Source organism: Pogoniulus pusillus, chromosome 29 (assembly GCF_015220805.1).
Source record: "Pogoniulus pusillus isolate bPogPus1 chromosome 29, bPogPus1.pri, whole genome shotgun sequence".
Taxonomy (NCBI): domain Eukaryota; kingdom Metazoa; phylum Chordata; class Aves; order Piciformes; family Lybiidae; genus Pogoniulus; species Pogoniulus pusillus.
Window position 1 is genome coordinate 14,176,912 of NC_087292.1, and position 19,451 is coordinate 14,196,362.

The 19,451-nt window shown below is 48.3% G+C and overlaps 1 long non-coding RNA gene across 2 annotated transcripts in view; it reads left to right on the forward strand.

The window, feature by feature from the left end:
- The first annotated feature begins 4,872 nt into the window (after positions 1–4,872).
- LOC135188196 (uncharacterized) overlaps positions 4,873–19,451 on the forward strand; it is an 82,643-nt gene continuing 68,064 nt past the window's right edge. The window contains exons 1-2 of one of the 2 annotated variants that reach the window (XR_010307604.1): positions 4,873–4,919; positions 5,388–5,476. This is a non-coding gene — a long non-coding RNA (uncharacterized LOC135188196). Of the gene's footprint in view, positions 4,920–5,118; positions 5,477–19,451 lie in introns of those variants that run through there. The other variant, XR_010307603.1, reaches the window with a different exon arrangement.

The window sequence follows — 19,451 nt, forward strand, 5'->3', positions numbered from 1 at the left end:
TAGATGACTTGCTATCAGCTCCCAACAAGTACAACAACCTCAGACAAGTGTTGCCTGACAGCCTCACACGGATGTCCTAAGTGGAAGTATCCGCTTGGATCAGCACTGCTGGGTCTCTGCACAGCTGTGCACAGACCCTGTGGGTGGTTGTCTCCATCACACATCACTTCATGTTCACTGATCGCTGGTGGGAGCAAATGGTGCTGTGCATATCATGTGGCTTCATGCAAACTTCACACCCCAGCTCCAAATCCAGCCACTGCCACCCAAGGATGTGTTGCCAGATAATGGCCCTGCCAGTCCCAGTCCCTCAAAGCCTGCCCTCAGCATTGGTCCATCAGGGTGCAATGTGAGGTGTCGTGATCCTTTTGGGTGAGCCTCAGCGTGGTGTAAACGTCTGGTGTGGGCAGGACAGGGCAGAGCATCAGATACAGGATGTGCTCCAGTATGGATGAGGGTCTGCTGCAAACAAGCAACCCAGAGTGGCTGAATGCAGCTAATGCCATGTCTGCCTTCATTTATCTTATCCAAGGTGACCTCCCCGGGGTTCTGCTCTCCTGCATGTCTTCACTTTGATGCTTGGTCTAACCTGAGTTTGCAGAGATGTTCACCTGCTTCTCTGGGTGCAAGCCCAGGACAATACTTGTGCTGCCAGAACTGACCCTCCTCGTACCACAAAGCAAAGCTTTGAAGGCTGGGAGGCTGCCATGACCTCAAGGCTCAGGAGTCACCACTGTGTTTGGTGACCCACATTAAACCAATGTGGCAGAGAGGGTTTCCCTGGGTAGCCATGGGGCTCCCCAGGGCTCCCCGTGTAGGGTCCAACACCTTCCCACCCTTCAGGTGCTGGAGAACTTGAAAGATGTGATGGAACAATGAGGTGCATAGGACCTCACGGTGAGACTTGGCCCACAGGACGAGGTCTTAAATCTCAGTTCTTCCCTCTGTGAGGCGAAAATCAGGATCACAGCTTCCTTCCTACTTTCTCACCTGAATATCTTTCTGCCACAGGGGAAGAAGCAGAGAATAAAGCAAGAAAAGGAGAGGAGAAGAAGAAATACAGGACGGAGCCAAAGGTCTTGCAGTGGGGACAAGGTCTTGCTCGGTGTCTCCCAACGCCGTTGCTTACCAAACATAGCCAGGGCCCCGTGCAACCTCACGCCGGTGGAGAGAGTAGTAAGATGAGCTTCCCTCTTTATTTGGCCTAGCTAAAAATAGCAGAGGGGAAAAAAAAGGCAGAGTCAGGACCCTGCAGGACCAGTAGTCAATGGGCTGCGAGGAGCGATTGAACTCCAAATACTGCTCAGCAGGCTCCAGCTGACGGGCTATTTTTTGCCGTGGTTGACTAAATATGGTCAGGGAGGGAAGAGCAGGAGAAGGGGCCACTGGCCCGGGAGTGCGTGTTTGGGATGCTTCGCTGGGTATATAAGCACTGGAAAGGTGGACTCGCTTTCTGACCAGCGCTGCCCCCTCCCCTTCTCCAGCATGCCCCTCACACACCCCGGGCTGTGCATCCCTCCGGGCAGCATGACACCCCCACCCCCCCACCCCCACCCCCGGCACTAGCCCCAGCCCGGGCTGACCCCCGGGGTTGGTGGTGGAGGTGGTAAGGGGCGGGGGGGGGGGGGAGTGATGAGGAGGAGGAGGAGGAAGAAGGGGGGAGCGCAGGCACTTCTGCAGGCGCAGCCCTTTCGCATCAAGGTGTGCTGCAATCCGGGCGGGCAAGGTTGCTGCTCCTTAACTCCTGCCTGGCCGGCAGCGCTCCACCGAGCCCCGCTCTCCCCCCCCCACCCCCCTCCTTCCCCAGCCCCGGCTCCGCCGCTCAGCCCCCGCGGTACCGCGCTGCCTGCTTCCCCCCACCCCCCCTCCATCCACCCCGCACCCAGCCGCGATGCAGCAGCAGCGGGGATGGAGTTGTAGTGGTGGTGCTGGGTGGAGGGGGTGAGGGAAGGGTGGATGGGGAGGGGAGGGTTTGCCTGATGGGTTGGATTTTTTTCCCTTTTTTTTTTTCTTCCTTTTTTTTTTTCTCCTCCAAGTGAGGACTAATCCCATCCCTGGGCCTGCTCTCTTTTTCCCTTCCTGCATTAGAGATTGGCTATAAGGAGAAGGCTGACGGCTGCAGCATGAAGCGCATTATTACCTTGTGATTCCATGACCCTCCTCTATGCATCCCTAACTCTCGAAAGCTGATTCAGCTTTCAGCTAGTGCTCTGGTGAGTCCTCTGCTGCAACAGAAGCTCCTAACTGGTATGTCTTTTTTTTTTCCCTCCCCCCCCCCCTCTTCTCCCTGCCTTGCCTTTAACCGCTACCAGCTCAGCTCGGTTTTAAACACTTTTCCTGGTCAATGCAGGACTGAGTGTCCACCCAACTTAAATGTGAGCTTTTGCATCCAGCAAACGTCTGTGTGTCTGTCTGTGTGTGTGTGCCGCGTGTGTGTGCCTGTGCAGGGATGTGCTGGGTGTGTGTTTAATCTGTGGATGGGTTAAGAGATCTTCTCCTCACCAATCTCCCTTTCTGCTTTTTGGTGGGGTTTTTCTGTGTATGTGTGTTCTGCCGTGGCACACTCTGCATTAAAACAAAAAAAAAAAAGGAAAAAAAAAAAAAAGGAAAAAAAGAGAGGAAAAAAAAAAAGCCCTAACAAACTGCAGAGCAAGCAGTGCACTAGAATAATCTGAACTGAAATGTTAGAACTTTGACATGCAACCGTTCTGCAAGGTTAAACCGGCCTTTAAACGCCTAATTCAGACACAGGCTGGCTAATGACACCTGGGGGGATTGGGGCTTGCTTTATTTATTTGCAACCAACTAGTGCTATGAGCTAAGACCAGCCGGAGCAGAAGGGTGAAATGTGGTTAAACTTAGCCTAACTTGCCGTGATCTCAATGCTGCGGTGATTAACTGTTAAAACGCTGAGAAAAAGAGCCTTAATTACAGGCGCATGGGTCAGGAAGGGAGCATGAGGAGGAGGCGAAGGAGAAGTTAGGTTTTCCCTGCAAGGGTTTGGAATTCAGGTTACACTTTCGATGTCAGTCGGCTGTTACTGCTTCTGCAGCTCGGAGTGGACTGTGGTCATTATGTTTCATATGAGAGTGGTGCTACCTTGTCACATAAATATAGAGACATAAGGGCTGTGAGGTGGATGCTGTGCTACATCCACACACGCACACCAGCGTAGGTATGTTTTACAGTGTGCATATGTATATTGTACACATCTTTATATACAGGCATATAAACGCTATATATAACTGTAAGCAGGTGTAACATATCACCCAGACACAAGGCATCTCATGACTGTGCTTAGAGTATGGATACAAGCAGATATCTGTATTGGAGAGAGTGTACACTCAGCAGTCATGTGTGACTGTATAGACAGAAATCTGTGATTTGTGCTGCCATTGTCATCACCAGCTTCGGACAGTTGTGTTTGCGGCTCCCTAGAACTGAGCCCCATGCCCAGCCCAGGCCCTCTGCCATGGGCTGTGCTGGGGCCAACACTTAGCTCTGCCTTGGCCCCACTTGCATCTCCTTCCTCCAGCTCACAGCCTGAAAAAGGGCTGTCTCCAAAGTCCCCAAAGTTTTGTGCTGCACTTTATCTGAACTCGAGCAGCACCTTGAGCCTGTGAGCCTGGGACAGAGCAAGAATATATTATACAGCACCCTGCTTTCCATCCACACTCCTCCTTCCCCTTTCACCTCTAGACTCTTCCCTTCTGTTCTGTATGCCCTTTGGCCTCTACACTATCCAGTTTTCCATTCATTTTTCTCTCTGGAACAGCTAGTTTTATTGAGCATGTTTTTCATCTAAAAGCAAACCCAAGAGCTCAGCAAGCCTTGAAGGCTGGAGTGAACCGGATGATGCTCACCCACCACCAGTTACTTTTGATGGTAGATGCAGGGAGGGAACCACAGGGTGCCTCTGGTGTCATCATTAAAAGCATTGTCACACCATTTGCTTCTCTACCAAAAGGCACAGCCCTGGAAAGCATGAGCCCTAAAGCAAATTTAAATCTCCAGGATGAACTTTGGTGTCGTGGTTGTGTCATTGGCTTCAGTCTCAGTAAGGATTTAAAAGGTCTCACATAGTCATCTCTTCAGTGTCCAGCAACCTCTGTCCCATTCACCTGCCTAAGCTGGGGACCATTCAGGACAGCCTGTGTCAAACTCATTTGAAGAGAGCAAATTGAGTACAAGTTGCAGATGTTTAATGGTCCAAGAAGTCTAGTAGCTGTCCTACTGTTGGCAGCCTGAAGGAAATTCAACGCCATGGAGTGCTTTGGCTGTCCAGAACCCCCCCAGCAGCACTTTGATTTTGGCTGGGTTTTTTGTTCGTTTTTCATCCAGAGCTCTCAGACTCTCCCTCACACTCCTTAGCTCTTTTTGCTTTAATTTCACTGCAGTCATGCATTACAATGGTGCCACAGCTCCATCTCTCTTCTCCTTAATCCAAACTAAAGGTTGAAATTTGCCTCGAAATGAGACAAATGCTGCTGGTTAAAAGGGCCAAGAAACTCAGGAGCTGAGGAAACAAGCTACACCAACCCGGGACCAAGGCATGTGCTGGTGTTGCTTGAGTGGTGTAAACCCATTCTGGGGGGCTGGAGGCTGAGCATGGTGGATTTACACCCCAGCTCCATGTGACCTTTGCTTTTTGGTGGTGCTGGAAGTCGATGGGGAGCGGGGAGATATTTACTCCCCAGCTGGCAGCGGTATTTTAAAAAGCAGTGGAAAAAGCATCGATGCAATTAGGTATTCCAAAGTGCTTAGTTTGCCACTTGCTAAGTTTACTTAAACCCTCTTTAAAGGGTTCATTAGAAGACTGTGAGGAACGGTAGCATTCATTAAGGCCAAGGCAGCCATTCTACATTCGCCTGCAAATTGGTATCGACCAGCGGCAGCGGGGCTAGGGGCGGCGGGCGCAGGTGAGCACACCCTGCCCACCCTGCTGAGCGAGCAGGCAGGCAGGCAGCAGGCAGCAGGCAGCACCAGCCATCCCCAGCCATCCCCTCCGCCCTCACTCCCTGCCTAAATCCTGCCTATAATAGTCTCCTATTCAACCCGGGCAGCGCTCGCAGCCCTGCCACTCGGCCCACATTGTTCGGGGAGCTTTAAAGCTCAGCGCGGCTGCGAGGAGGAGAGGGGGAGAGCGGGGCCGAGCCCCATGGGTGCACATCCCACGGGCAGCTGAGGGAATAACTCAGAAAGACTTTGGCCCGAGCTCTCGGCACCTCGCTTCGGATGCCTTTTGTGTTGCACAGCTGCAGGTGTCTCCCCAAAACCCTGCAGCTGGCGTGGAGCTCAACCAGATGACTTATGAGAAGTGATTTTTACTGATTTCTTCTTCTTTTCCTTTTTCATTTATTTTTTAAACACCCTGAACTGCCTCAAAGGCATATGCTGTCATTTGGGGGTTGCTTGTCTGCGAGGTAGTATCTCACTCCCAGTGACCAGCAGAGGAAAAAATCATTGGATTCACTAGGTAAGATGCTTTCTTCTTCCTATGCTTTAATCTCGAGTTCGTGATGACAGTCAATTGCTTGTCTGGAGCTGATGAGTTTTCTTACTCTGGCAAATGGAGCAGTCCTTCCCAGTGTCGGTTTGTAAATCAGGAGCTGGCCATTTGATTTTGGGCTTTCTGAAAGCAAATTGGCTTTTTGTTTCCAAATTGCAGGATGGAGGCAACTGGGAAATCTTACCTATTTAACTTTCCCTCACATGGTTTTGTTTCAAATGATACCTCTATCAGTATAAATCCCTTCCACTAAGCCACGTTTTGGTCTTTTTAATTGCTGGAAGTTTATGATTTGGAAGGGAAACACCTGCTTTTAGGTGGTGTGGGAGGTTGGTTTTTACTCTGTGCTGGTGATGTGACAAAGAGCCCCAGCCAGGGCAGCCACCGGACCTGCTGCTGCTTTGTGTCCAGTGAATTATCCAATTCCTCTGCTTAGGGACCAAAATCCATCACCTGCCGAGGGCAAAACCTGGGTTCCCCGGCAAGGAACGGGAGCTGGGGTGGGTGCATGTGTGTGTCTGCACATGGGCTAGGCAGGAGGAAAGTCTGCTGGTTTAAACTGAGCCGTAACTCACTCTCGGGATGCAAATTGTAAATCAGCCTTATTTTTCCTCCTGTGACCATATAAATGCGCATATTGAAACTACCTGCTTGAGAGACATACTTCTTTATATGCCCATATGAACCTGGCAAGCTATGGAATGTAAAGAAGTATGTATTTCAGGTGGGAACCCTTCTCAGAAGAGCAATGTGTGACCCCCCCCCCCAGGCAAAGCAGGGGAGAAAGACAGACAGATTATTTTATATTATGATGATTTTTTTTTAACTGCCTGACCTGGCAGACCGACTGGGGAGTCAATTGATGATCTTGTTCCAGCGCGTGTATTGTTCTGTCACTTTGCCTGTGTCAGCAGGTGGAAATGCTCATCAGGACATTAAATATTCAATATGCTGACTGCGGCATGGGCTTTGAAAGGCAATGCCAGAGGAAAGCTGCTTGTCCGCTCCTGGGTTTGAACAGGGATGCAGGCCAATCGCTCCCTTCTCCTGTTTCCCCCCATCAAGCCTTTTTACACCCCAAAATAAGAGCAGATAGCAAACAGAGCTGATTGATCCTTAGATCTTGGAAAAAAACAAAAGGAGGTGGAAGGGAATGGAAAGAGGAGAGAGAAAAAGGCTACAACAGTTGTGACTTGGGCGTGCAGTGGTTTAGCTGTAAATTCCTGTGCAAACTCCACTTTTTGAATCTTTCCCACATTAAAACTTTTTGTGCCTAAAACTTGGTGGTGTGACCGAGTCTGCAGGTCACAGCTAAAGCCAGAGGTGTAGAGGTGATCTATTTTCCCAAAGGAAAATAAGAAAATTAGCTCCTTTCACTAGTTTTTGCTTTTCCTTTTTGCCCTTTTCTGGTGTAAAATAGTCAGCCATTATTCCATGACCATACAGTCGTAGGTGAGATGAAAGAGACTGGGTTTAAATACAAGTTGAACACCCATCCTAGGTGGCAGTTGTGTCCAAGGATTTCAAGCTTTCAGCCCCACAGAGCTTCTGTGAAGCCTAGAAGGATGGGAAAAACCAGTCTCCAGCTTCCCAAACTCATCTTCCCATATCCATGGGGCAGCTGAGAGAAACGTTTTGCTTTTGAGTGATTTCGCTCACTTAGCTAATGGGCTCTGAAGGTGTCTTTTGGTAGACGTGGTGCCACACTGAGGGTCTTACCCGTTGTGGCATCCTCCCTGGGCATGGGGAGAGTGTGAGACTCAGAGGTTGGGCTTTGCAGAGTCTTTATCCAACTCTGCTCGTGGTGAGTGAGGTCAGCATTTGTTACATGTACGTTAAGGGGGATTGAACTGGAAGCAGAGGCTGGTGAATAGCAAGTTAGAAAAGCCAAGTTGGGCAATTGGGAGGTTTCCTATGTGTAGGATTTGGTGAGGTTCATTAAGAGTTTGAGGTTGTTTCAAGTAAATACCATGGCTGATAGAGACATGGGGAGTGCTGAGCCCCTTCCTCAGAGAGGAGCCTTTTCCTTACCAGCTGGCTTTGGGAAGGCTGTGTTTGCGCTGGATTACACGTCATCTTGTTCAGCATTTTAGGATGCTCTGGCCCCAGAAAGCCAGAGCTTTCCTGGCTAGCCCCAGTGGGGACTCTCTAGGCCTCACTGAAGGGATGCAGCATCCTCTGGGCTCAGCCCCACCAGCAGCTGCCCTGCGTGGAAATGGTCCCCAGTTACCCTACTTGGAGATATCCACTCTGTGAGTGGATAGTCCTCAGCCTTGGGTCCCCACAAGTATGGATCCTGATCATGTCCGGCCCTGTTTTGAGATCAGATATAAGTATGGAGCTGGTGGATGCTGGGAGATGAGTTAAGCCCAAGCAGAAAAGCTCTGACCATCAAGTTCTGTTGCAGTTTCGCTCCCTTGTAAGTCACTGATGATAGACTGAGTCTCTGGATGTAACATTAAATTACGTGTTACTTATCATTTATGTATAAAATTCCCTTCCTTGCCTTGCTGACCTCTAGCCTCACCTCTTCTCCTTTTTCCATCTCCTTCATTACCATTCCTATGTTGCTCTTTTATGTATCTTTTTGCTTCCCCCCCCCTTTTTTTTGTTTTCCCTTTTCCTTTTCCTCACTCCCCTTCCTCGCCTTCCCTTCCTCGCCTTCCCTTCCTCGCCTTCCCTTCCTCGCCTTCCCTTCCTCGCCTTCCCTTCCTCGCCTTCCCTTCCTCGCCTTCCCTTCCTCGCCTTCCCTTCCTCGCCTTCCCTTCCGCGCCTTCCCTTCCTCGCCTTCCCTTCCTCGCCTTCCCTTCCTTTTCCTTCCCTTCCTTTTCCTTCCCTCTCTTTCTTTCTGTTCCTCAGTTCCTCTTCCTTTCCTTCCTTTCCTCAGTGCAGGCTTTACTTGAACTCCTCCGTCACTGCTTCCCAGAACGTACAAAGGTGCTCATGGGCTGATTTACAGTAGTTACCTGCATCCCTAATGCAATTTTTATCTCCTTCCCCCCTCTCTGAATTAATACGCTTGTTAATCACATGGAATTGCTAACTTTAGGAAGTCACTAAGTGCTCAGATTTATTTTTTATGTAAATATTTTCAAAGCCATAATTCTGCAGGCTCTCTCTCAGCATGGGAGCGGAGGTGACAGGGGAGGTTTTGCTGTGGCACATGCCTGGAGGCATCCAGGCTGGCACAATAACAACAGCAAACTGGGGTGTCTGTACGTGACACCTCCAGAGCCATGGCATCCCCTTGCTGTTGGCACTGATGGAAGCAGATGATGGCTGCAGGCCTTCAGCAACCAGTTTATGCCATTCCTCTGCTTCATGGCAGAGCCACTTCCCTTTTGCACCTCTTGGGACTCAAACTGTGAGCATTCTATTGCACTAGATCCTCTCAATCTGGCAGCTAAAATTAAGCCTGTTCTCTTTTCATAAGCTGGTGAGCATCTCCCAGCCTTGAGTGCCATAGCGGGTGCATGGTAAGGAGCATCCCTTCCGGCCCTGCTGCTGTGCAGCCGCAAAGGATGCTCTGGCGCTTCCATCCATCCTGCCAACTGCGACTGTGCAGTGGTGGGCACAGAAACAGGAGCTTTGAGAATTGTAAAAGCCATAAATCCAGCAGACCAAATTAGTTAAATTTTTCTATTCTATGCCTCACAAAACCCAGCCGTTCCCGAGATGAATTCTCCACGAGTAAGCGGAACTACAGGCAGGTCTAAGATGGATATTTTGCACGTGCAGATGAGAGGACAGGGATGAATTTGTGCCACGCAGTTGTCCCCAGCGGATTGGGTCTTTTTCAGTTGTGTGTGGTTGTTCTGTTGATGATCTGTTATTACCACTGTTACTATTCCTTAATATAGGTAGACAGGTTGGTCCCATAAATTCCAACATCCTCTTTTATTTTTTTTTTTTGGGGGGGGGGGGAAGAAAAAATACAAGAAAAAAAAAGTGGTGGGGGGGGTGGGGAGCATGTTTGCAATTCAAGTTTAACAGTGCATTCATCAAGAGCAATAAAGCATTTTATTGCACAAGTATTTCAAGGGATGTGCTGGCCCCAGTAAAAGCATTAGTAAAGGGGTGCATCAGCAATCTCATTTAAAACTGTCGACCCAACGTGAAAAATGTTGCGTCGAAGAATAAACTGCTATTAAGCATGATTAGATTGACCTGCAGGACAGATATTTTAGCTGCAGCAGCACAAGTCGATCAAAGTGAGCATCGCTTAGATTGCAAATTTTTTTTTCTTTTAAAATATTTTTTTTCCTTTTTCTTCTTCTTTTCCCTCCCTCCACCCCCCCCCCCCCCCCCCCCTTTTTTTTTTTTTTTTTAATGCCCTAAATTAAAAATGAAAGAGCCTCGGAATATTTAAGACCAGAGAGTGACTTTCAAGGGGGGAACTGAGAATCGTGCATTCGATTCGAAGTCATTTGGAAAGGTGGGGAAAGGAGGGGGGAAGAATGTATTAATTGCTGCCCCTTTAGCATACATTGAAAGTATGTTACTCAGATCAACCAATCAAAAAAGAAATTGTGCTGACTCAGCATTCGGGCTAGTCTGCACGTCCGATTGCAGAAGAGATCAGCACTGCACTGCAGTATCTTTCCCTGCCTTTGACACCAGACTAGCTGGGCAGGGCTTCCCTTGTGTTTCCCAGGACTGGTTTAGGCCAAGAACAAGAGAAGGCCCTGAAGAGAGGAGGAGAGAGTCAAGGTTGCATGAGCCTCGAGCTGGTAACGATGCTTTTTAGTCAGTTAGAAAGAGCTTCCATGCGAGGTTCGCCCTGCCAGATGCAAGCGGCATGAATTGCTTGGGAATATATCTATTTTTAAAGACTTTCACCACATCTTGCACTTAGCAGTGACTGTGGGCGAGGGGGTGGTGTGTTCCTTGCAAGAGAAATATCCTCGCTCCTCAGCTCGGATCCCTCCCCTGAAAGCCCAGGGCTGATTTAAGTACCACACTTGTGACTGCCTCCCAGAGAAGATACTGGGTTTAGTATTTGCTGCGTTGATGCTGAAGCTGCTCTTGACCTCGGACAAGCAGGCAGTGATGCTGCAAAATACTTTCCCATTGGGGTGAGGAAGGTCACAGTGAGATCAGCCCAATGCTCCAAGGATAGGAGCTGAGGGCATGAACTCCACTGCCAGCTCACTGGGCTTGCAGATGAGTCATGTAGATCTTCTGCCTCAGTTTACCCCAGAGACAGAGTAGGTGCGGTGTTCAGAACAGAGTTATTGAAGCTGTTGCTTGCACTGCCAAGCTAAAGTTAGAGAAAGTAAGGAGAAAGTTCTTTACAATGAGAATGGTAAAATAGTGGAACAGTTTGCCCAGGGATGTGGGTAGGCATTCGGGATCAGACTTGATGTAGCCCTGGGCAGCCTGATCTAATTGGCAGTGTCCCTGCTCACTTCAAGGTGAGGTTGGAGCAGATGAGCTTTGATGGCCCCTTCCAATGCAACACAATCTGTGAAGCTGTGAGTCTGTGACCAAGGCAGGTTGATGCAACTACCTAAGGACAAGCTTATTCTGAGTTTGTAAGAACTTCCCTGCTTTGGTGTTAGCTTGCACAGCGATGCACAGCATGGATGTCGGGGAGATGGTACAGGGCTCTGCTGTGTCCCCTCTGCCCTCATGCTGAGCTCCCCAGCATCTCTGAGCAGGTGCAGGCAGAGTGTGATGTGCCAACGTGGGATCTCAGCTGAGACCTAGGGGCTATTGAAGTAGGAGTGAGCTGGGTGATGGGGTCTGTGAGCTGGCCCCACTGGGCAGATCGCTGCCTCGTGGGTGCTGGTTGGCAGTCTGGGCGCAGTGCCGCACCGTGCCGCATTGCTGGGACTGCAGAGCTTGTGCAATGTCTGCGTGGTCCCCAAGCTTGCCCAGTCACACCCACGCTCTGTGTGAGCACCTCAATGGGTATCTGCATGTACAGGCAGAGCAGTACCCCTATGGGCTGCTCCTGCTGACCGCTGCTGTGCCCCATGGTACTTTGAAGACATTTTTCTTGCTCAGTTTAACCATCATCAGCGCATGTCCCTGGGTCAGTCTGTGCTTTTGCCAAGTGGTCTGGATGGAGGAGCAGAGGCCTATGGTGGATATCCTTGTGTACAAGGCTTTCAGGCACAGACATCTCTTGTATGAAGCAGAAGTTAACAGTCAAGGAATTTAGCCATTGGAGCAGTTGCTGGTGGTGCTCAGCAGGCAGGCACACACCAGGGCTCAGGGGAAGCAGGACAGTTGACATCTCCAACAGATGCAGGCTTTTCCCTTTATTCCCACCCCCCTTTTTTTTTATCTTTTCATGAAGCACAGGACCCTGCCTGCAGATGCCTCACCATGCCCAGATATGGCCTGGGCTGCTCTCTAAAAAAGCCCTGGGCAGACTGATGAGCCTAGGAGAACTAAGGAACAACTGCTATAAATAGGACTCATTCTCAGCTGCCCTTCTGGTGGGACTGGATTAGGTGGCATCTGGGCAGCCAAGAGGCGTGAGACTCGTGACCACCGACTGCAGAAGTCACCCAGCAGCTGTAAGGGCAGCAGCCATGCCTGTGAAGCCCGTACATAGGCACGTCAACCCTGGCATTTGGGGAGCTGGATAAAGCTATGGGAGCAGGAATTCAGTGACCTAAGAGCAATCAAGAACAAAATTCACTGCAATGACTGGGACAGTGCTTCCAATCTGAGAAGTGGCCTGGTGTTGGAGGCAGGACTTGGCTTTTGGCTGTTGGTGCTGTTCAGTGCAAGCAAAGGAAGGTGATGGGAGGGATCTGGTGGCATGGGAAGCAAACTGTCTCAAAGAATTGTTGAGATGAAGAGCCTGATGTCCCCTTCTGGGGTGCTGTGGGTTAATTTGTTGGCAGTGAGATTATTGGAAGCTCTGATTTAGTGCTTGTGTTTACTTCAGGTAAACAAATTAACACAAAACCTTGAGTCTTAATAATTTAAGGCACCAGTTTGATTGAGGCTAGTAGAAACTAATGAGTCCCATGCAGCGATTTGATTCCTGACCTTGCAGAAGGTGGACTGTGTGTGTAGCTTATGTCCAGGTGGATCTATAACTGGTTCCCATATGTGAGGGGTACGTGCAGCGAGGCTGCAGGAGAGAAATCCAGCTCTAGTAGCAGCAGTGGAAAAGGACTGTGTTGTGCTTAAGCTCAGCCTTGAGTATGTGAAGGGAAAAAATGGATCAGAGAGCAGGGATGGTTTGGATGAACAGAGAAGTTGGCTGTGCAGGTGATACTTGGAGAAAACGTCCTGAAATATGTGCACAGGTGGAAAAAAAGCAGGGAGTGATGCTGCAGCTTGTCCCTGAGAAGGTCTGCTGCCGGACAGGAACCGGGATGTGTGGGCAGGCTGGGCAAGAGGAGTATTTCCATCCAGGCTTTGCCCCTTCTTGTCCTCACCGCTGTCAGGGCTATGGTGCCTGCAGCACGTTGCTTTCTTTAAGTGAAGCCTGCTTTGTCCTAAAGCCTTCTCTCTTGAGACAATAAGACTCACCCACGAAAATCTATTGTGCCATTTCTGCAAAGACCAGCAAAAGTCGCCCCTGTGTCGTCCCCTCCCTGTCCTCCACGCTCATTTGGCCTGCTTGAAGCTGAATTTATTCCTGGGAAGGTCCCCATCAATTTGCCTTGCTCTTTTGTTGACAAGTTTATTAAAAACCTGGACAACTACATATTAAACTTTTATCAGTGTCGAGGAAGAATACGTCCTTTGAGCGGCCACAAAAGTTATGGATTGGGTCTTAACGTTTCTTGTTCCCCCATTCAGCTGAGTCAGCATAACAAATAAAAGCTGCCACTTCTTTTTTTGCTATTCTTGAGAGACAGTTCACTTAAAGGTGTAAGTAACAGTGCCCAACGAGGCAAAAAGGTTTCAGGTCTGGGTAAACATGAGCTGGATTTCTTTTCTTTTTTTTTGGTTGGTCTTTTTTATTTTGGCCATAAGTCTTTAATAATTTGAACTATTAAATTGAAGCAGGAATAAAGTAGGAACCCTGAGGAAGGTTGTTTCTGGATGGCTCTGAGGCAATAGTATTTGGTAAGACAACTGGTACTTCGTAGTGTTTCAGTGAAAAAATGCTCCTGAGTTAATAATCTTTGTTGTACCACAAGTGATGTGCTTCCACCCACTGCAAAGGCGTGAAGAGGCTGAAGTGATGCTTGGTTGGGGATCATAGAATCATAGAATCAATCAGGTTGGAGGAGACCTCCAAGATATCCAGTCCAACCTGGCACCCAATCCTGTCCAGTCAACCAGACCATGGCACTAAATGCCTCAATCAGGCTTGGCTTCAACACCTCCAGGCACAGTGACTCCACCACCTCCCTGGGCAGCCCATTCCAATGCCAATCACTCTCTATGCCAAAAACTTCCTCCTAACATCCAGCCTAGACCTCCCCTGGCACAACTTGAGACTGTGTCCCCTTGTTCTGTTGCTGCTTGCCTGGCAGCAGAGCCCAATCCCACCTGGCTGCAGCCTCCCTTCAGGGAGTTGTAGACAGCAATGAGCTCTGCCCTGAGCCTCCTCTTCTGCAGGCTGCACACCCCCAGCTCCCTCAGCCTCTCCTCACAGGGCTGTGCTCCAGGCCCCTCCCCAGCCTTGCTGCCCTTCTCTGGACACCTTCCAGCACCTCAACATCTCTCTTGAATTGAGGGGCCCAGAACTGGACACAGGACTCAAGGTGTGGCCTGACCAATGTCGAGTGCAGGGGCAGAATAACCTCCCTTATCCTACTGGCCACACAGTTCCTGATGCAGGCCAGGCTGCCATTGGCTCTCTTGGCGTCTTTGTGCCACTGAGATGTGGATTCTTTGCTCCTTTTTCCTTAGTCATGAGATGAAACAAAGAGGAGGCCAATATGTTGCACCAAAGATGTTAAAAATAAAGCGTTAGAATCGCATAACCCAGTTCCCGTTTTGCCGTGAAGCTGAGTTTTTAGGAGTTGAAAGAAGCCTGAAAAATAGTCGGTGAGCAGGAGTTTGAACTGCTGCAACAACAGAGAGGCAGGGGGGGCAAAAAAATACAGTGAGGATCCCTGGGACTGGGCCACGGCTTTTAAACTCTGCCAGCTAAATAAATAATTAACTGCCCCGCAAACAGCAGCCTTGCCTGCCTGTCACCATGTCCAAGGATTTTTTAGTTCTTAAACAGGTTTGCTGGAATAATTTGTCAAGTCCAACAGGGAGGTTTCCATGTGACAGAGGATCATTTTTCAGCCCGCACCGCGGTGCGCCAAGGCAGGTCTGCAGGCTCCGAGCGACGCCGTGCTCGGAGAACAGTTAACATAGGTGTGCTTAGATAGATCATCACTCCTGCCCTGGGACGCAGCACAGCCCACCCTTGCCCATTCAGGGCCGTGCCAGGAGCAGGCAGGGAGTTGCATGGACAAATGCATCTTCCTCCAGGAGTTTATCTGCATCACCATTTGCTCCAATTATAACTAATTGGACACATATTGCATTTTCATAGCATCTAATTTTCTATTGATTTTAACGGGACTGCTGGTGGTTTGTACTATTAAGTGGTAGCTCGTATCAGTTGCTGTTTGGAAATGCTGAGTGCACTCCCCTGTATGGAATTATGCAGTCAGCACATGTTTTAAAACCTCTTTAATTGTTTGGCCCATAAAACGCACAAACTGTATTAGGGAATGGCTTTGTTCTCTTTTGAGTGTGTGAGTTGGGGAGGGGGGGCAAAAAAATCCAAGCTCCACAACTATTTCTATCACCAGTTTTGGGAGATGCAGCAGCCAGAGACCTGCTCAGAGTTTTAGATGATGCAGTTCCCAAAGATGTGCTCAGAGCAAACTGCTTTGGAGGGTCTGTCTCGGTCCTGCACAGAGCCAGAATATTTGCAGCTCCCTTCAGGTATGGACGGTCTGATTTGCCAGAACTGATCAAATTTGTGCTCAGAATGAGGCTGTTATTTATTTACAAGAGGCCTGGGATCAAAATTTAGATGAAGATAGAGATTCTCATTAGTAGCCAAGATTTTGATAAGGTAGCTTTTGACTATCTGTGTAACTAAGGAAAAAGGTGATTGATAATTGTAGGGTCTGGGGCTTTATCCTCCCTCATAGATATTGCTGCCTACCTTGGCAATCTATCCAAATAAAACCAGACTCTCAAATTAGCCGTTGCATTTCAGCACATACTCAGTGAAGCAGGATGAAAGCAATAGTCCCTTGTTCAGCATCATTTAAAGAAGAAAAGATTTAAAGGAGAGATTTAGGGGAGCAATGGAGAAGTAGTCTGGTGAAAAAAAAAAAAGTGTTTCTAGCAAAGCCTGTTGGATCATGGATATTGGATAAAGGTGTTAATGGCAGAGAAGGCAGATAAAAGGTGATGGAAATTCTGTTGTGGGGCAGCTGAGTTCCCCTGATGTGCTGGGGGCAGGGTGGGTTGCCACCGAGTTGCCACCTTTGCTGGTCTTTAGCAAAGCCACGTTGTGTCTGTGGGAGACAGGTGAGTTCATGGGGTGTATAAATTAAATAGACACTTTATTAAGTCCAGGTAATAGTTTTGGTTTGAAAGACTGAGTGGCTACTGCAATGTCAGCAACTACTTTAGCTCACCAAAGAACAGAGTGCTTTTTAATTAAGTCAAATAAAACCCAAGCATAAGACTCTCGAGCTTCACCTGGAGTCTCCTTTTTGGGTGGAATATCCATGAGTTTAGAAATGTTAATAACATTCAGTCCGCTTCCCCTGCCCACCCCCCCCCCCCTCCCCACAAAAAACCAAAATAATCTAAGTGGAATGAATATTTGATGTCTGCAAGGGAAAAGGGAAAAGCAGCAAGGTTGTATTTTCTGGTTTACAAATGGCACATTGTGCAGAATGCAGCGAGTGTGGCATTGATTTAAGCATCCTCGCAAAGACACCGCACAATAAAGTTGAATCATCTTGCAGTACAAGTATGGCTCTCGGGTGGGAAAAAAAGAGCAAAAGTGAGAGAGTAGACATTTTCCTGCCTTATCAAAAGCCACTTCATTTTGGGGAAATTTCCTCCAATTTAGTAATGTTTGGATGGAAATCAAATAACACATTAGCTTGAGGAAAGGGGGAGTGGGGAAGAAAAAAATCCCCCTTCCAAAGCTAATTACGGAGGGAATGTGCACTTCATTAAGATAAAGCTGTAGGAAATCAATGTTCTGTATTGTTGTTTTTTGCCTTTTGATTGGATTTTAGAATGATAAATTGTTAATGCATTTGATCTAAAAATGATTTGTTTATTCAGATGAAGAGCAACAGTACTTTGTCTCATTTGGCCTTTTAGCTTATAATGATAATGGCTTCAAGGGATGCTCATTTCTCAAAAGGGTATCGGACTGGAATAGGCAGGAGATTTCTGGGCTCAGAAGGATGGGCCCTATGCAAGAGTTCGTTGTAGGCTAATTCTATTGCATGTTGAATCTTCTGCTTCATTAAGAATATCGACAAATGCTGATAAATTCTTTGGCTTTTCTGTACTGTCTATAACATGTCTTTATTAGAATATTGAGGCCAAAGTGGAAAGCTCTTCAACAGAGCAGCTCCTTTTCTATTGCCTGCTAGTGATCCTATCTGCCACAGCAGTGATTTGGCAGTGGGCTGGAGGGAGTTGCCTATTCTTATGCCTGGAATAGTAACCAGCATAGTTGACACAGGGCCAAATGCAAACCAGAGGCACTGGGTGAAGGCTGGCAGAAAAGGAAAAGTGCTGCACAGGTTTGTTTAGTTGTTCTTGCCTTTGATTCGCCTCCAATGTGTTGCTCACTCAGTTTGCCTATGATTCTGCAATGCGTGCAGCACGTGCAGACTTTGCACAGCTCAGGGATGTGCCTGTGCTGTGGGCAGGCAGAGGTGGAAGCAGGTTCTCTGTGGGGCTTGATTCTAGCACCTGATCCTGGACCTAGTGCCAGAAAAGACCTCTACAATGTGTGACTCAGTTTCGTGAGGAAATGACTGGACCTGCTTTCACTTGGGACAGCAAACCTGAATTTGATGTTGTTTGGTGTGTGAGTTTTTAAGCCTATCTTCTTGCCCAGGTGGCTTCTACACCTCAGAAACCAACCTAGTGGCACTTGGGCTGATGGAGAGTTATACTCTCCTTGCTGGGAATCTACAAGCAAGCCCCAGCATGTCTCAGCCCTCTCCAGCCTATAAGATGGGCTGCTCTTTCTCAGCTGCTGGGAAAGCCTCAGCACCAGAGAGACATCATTAGTTTTGATTAATGGCATCCAGGAGAGAAAAACTAATTTTCTAAAAAGGAAAAGCTCACCCATAACTCACTGCAGAGAGTTTAAACAAAACGTTATGGAACATCCATGCCAACTCACATCGATTTCAGATCTGTTTCTGGGCCCTCCCCAAATCAAAGCAGGGGGGAGTGGAGCCAACACTTGTCCCCAGCAGAAGATGCTTGAGATAATCCCTGCACTGCTCTCCCACAGTTCCCCTTTCAAGAGATTCTATCCAAATCACCAGAGGTAGAGCAAATTCAGCTGGGGAGAAGAGCATGTTTTACTTACACAGCAGTGATGTTCAGACAGCTTGGTGCACACTAACCCAAAATCCATCTGCCCGTCAGGGTTTAGCTTGCAGGCTTTGTGCAGCCTCGGTCACCGGTGGCACTTCCACCTCCACCCAATCACCAGTAGATAATTGCTTTCCTTTGCCTCCTGCAAGTCACCAAAGGACGAATTTAATGCTTCCAAGTCTTTGCTGTCTAAGTTTCCATTTAGTTCCTTGGCTTGATTGTCTCTTGAAGAGGTACCTAGAGATAACTTGATTAAATTAATTGTGGACCCCTTTTACAAAAGCTATTCTCTCTCTTTCTCTCCCTCTCCATTTATTTATAGGCAGCTTAGAGTAACGGGTTTGGGCAGCTGAGTGATCCGCAGTGCTCACTGCTACCAAGCAGAGCCTGTGTTTCTTGGGAAGCTGTAGTTCTGGCCCAGTGTTGCAATATTTCTGTGTACAGTGGCTATAAGCACAGGTGCTTCTCCCTAGTATCATCTTGCAGTGTGGTGGGCAGTGAGAAGAGGGGAAAAGTCACCTTTGCCTTCCGATGCGTAGAGATTCTTTCAATAGGTTTATGCACATGGCAATGTTCAATATCTCTGCCCAGCCCTGGGTTAAGAGGGAAGGGCCTGAGTTTACTTGCTTCCATTGCAGGAATGATGGGAGCTGTTCTGATGGTTTAGATTTGATTTATGGTGTTATTTTTAGCAGTGGGGTGTTGATGCTGCAGGACTCTCCAGGAGGGAATCGGCTCCCCAGCATTGCAGCAATCGCACTAGTGACCTGGGCAGCAGTGGTGTGACAGGCATCTGCTTTTGAGGGCAAATTGCCTGATGATGAGATTGCCAGAAAGAAAAAAACTTGTGTTTTTAACATTTCCACCCCCACCTTCATTTCCATTCCACCCCTTCCCCGTTGGATGGCAAATGCAACCATCGCTTGTCTCAAGCAGATCTTAAACCCGGTGGAACCCCTGATTTTAATGCCAGATGAGAAAACACAGGAGGCTGCAGGGGAGGGAGGCAGAGTTTGGCAACCTCTAAAGAAAGAAAGACTTCAGGTGTTTCAACCTTTTGTCTCCTGTTTGCTAAGGAGAGCCCTGAAGGGAGAAGAGCTCTGCAGCTGAGTTACTTGGTTGCAGTCTGGGCTGGTCCTAGCAAAGGACATCTTTGCTTTACCTACTGCTGCATGTCAGGCGGCACCTGAGACAAGAAGACTCAAGGCACGGAGGAAGAGAGCAGCCCATAAAATACTGAAAAGAAGAAGGCAGGAGATGATAATTAAAGTATATGGATTAAAACAATAGCCTTTACTTATGTCACACTGTAATAGCAATGTGGCTCTCAAAACAGAACCAAATATCAGATTTTAAAATGCTCCAGGCTGTGGTTGCTGCTGCAGACTATTCCACTGCTGTTAAACCTGCCTCTTTAATT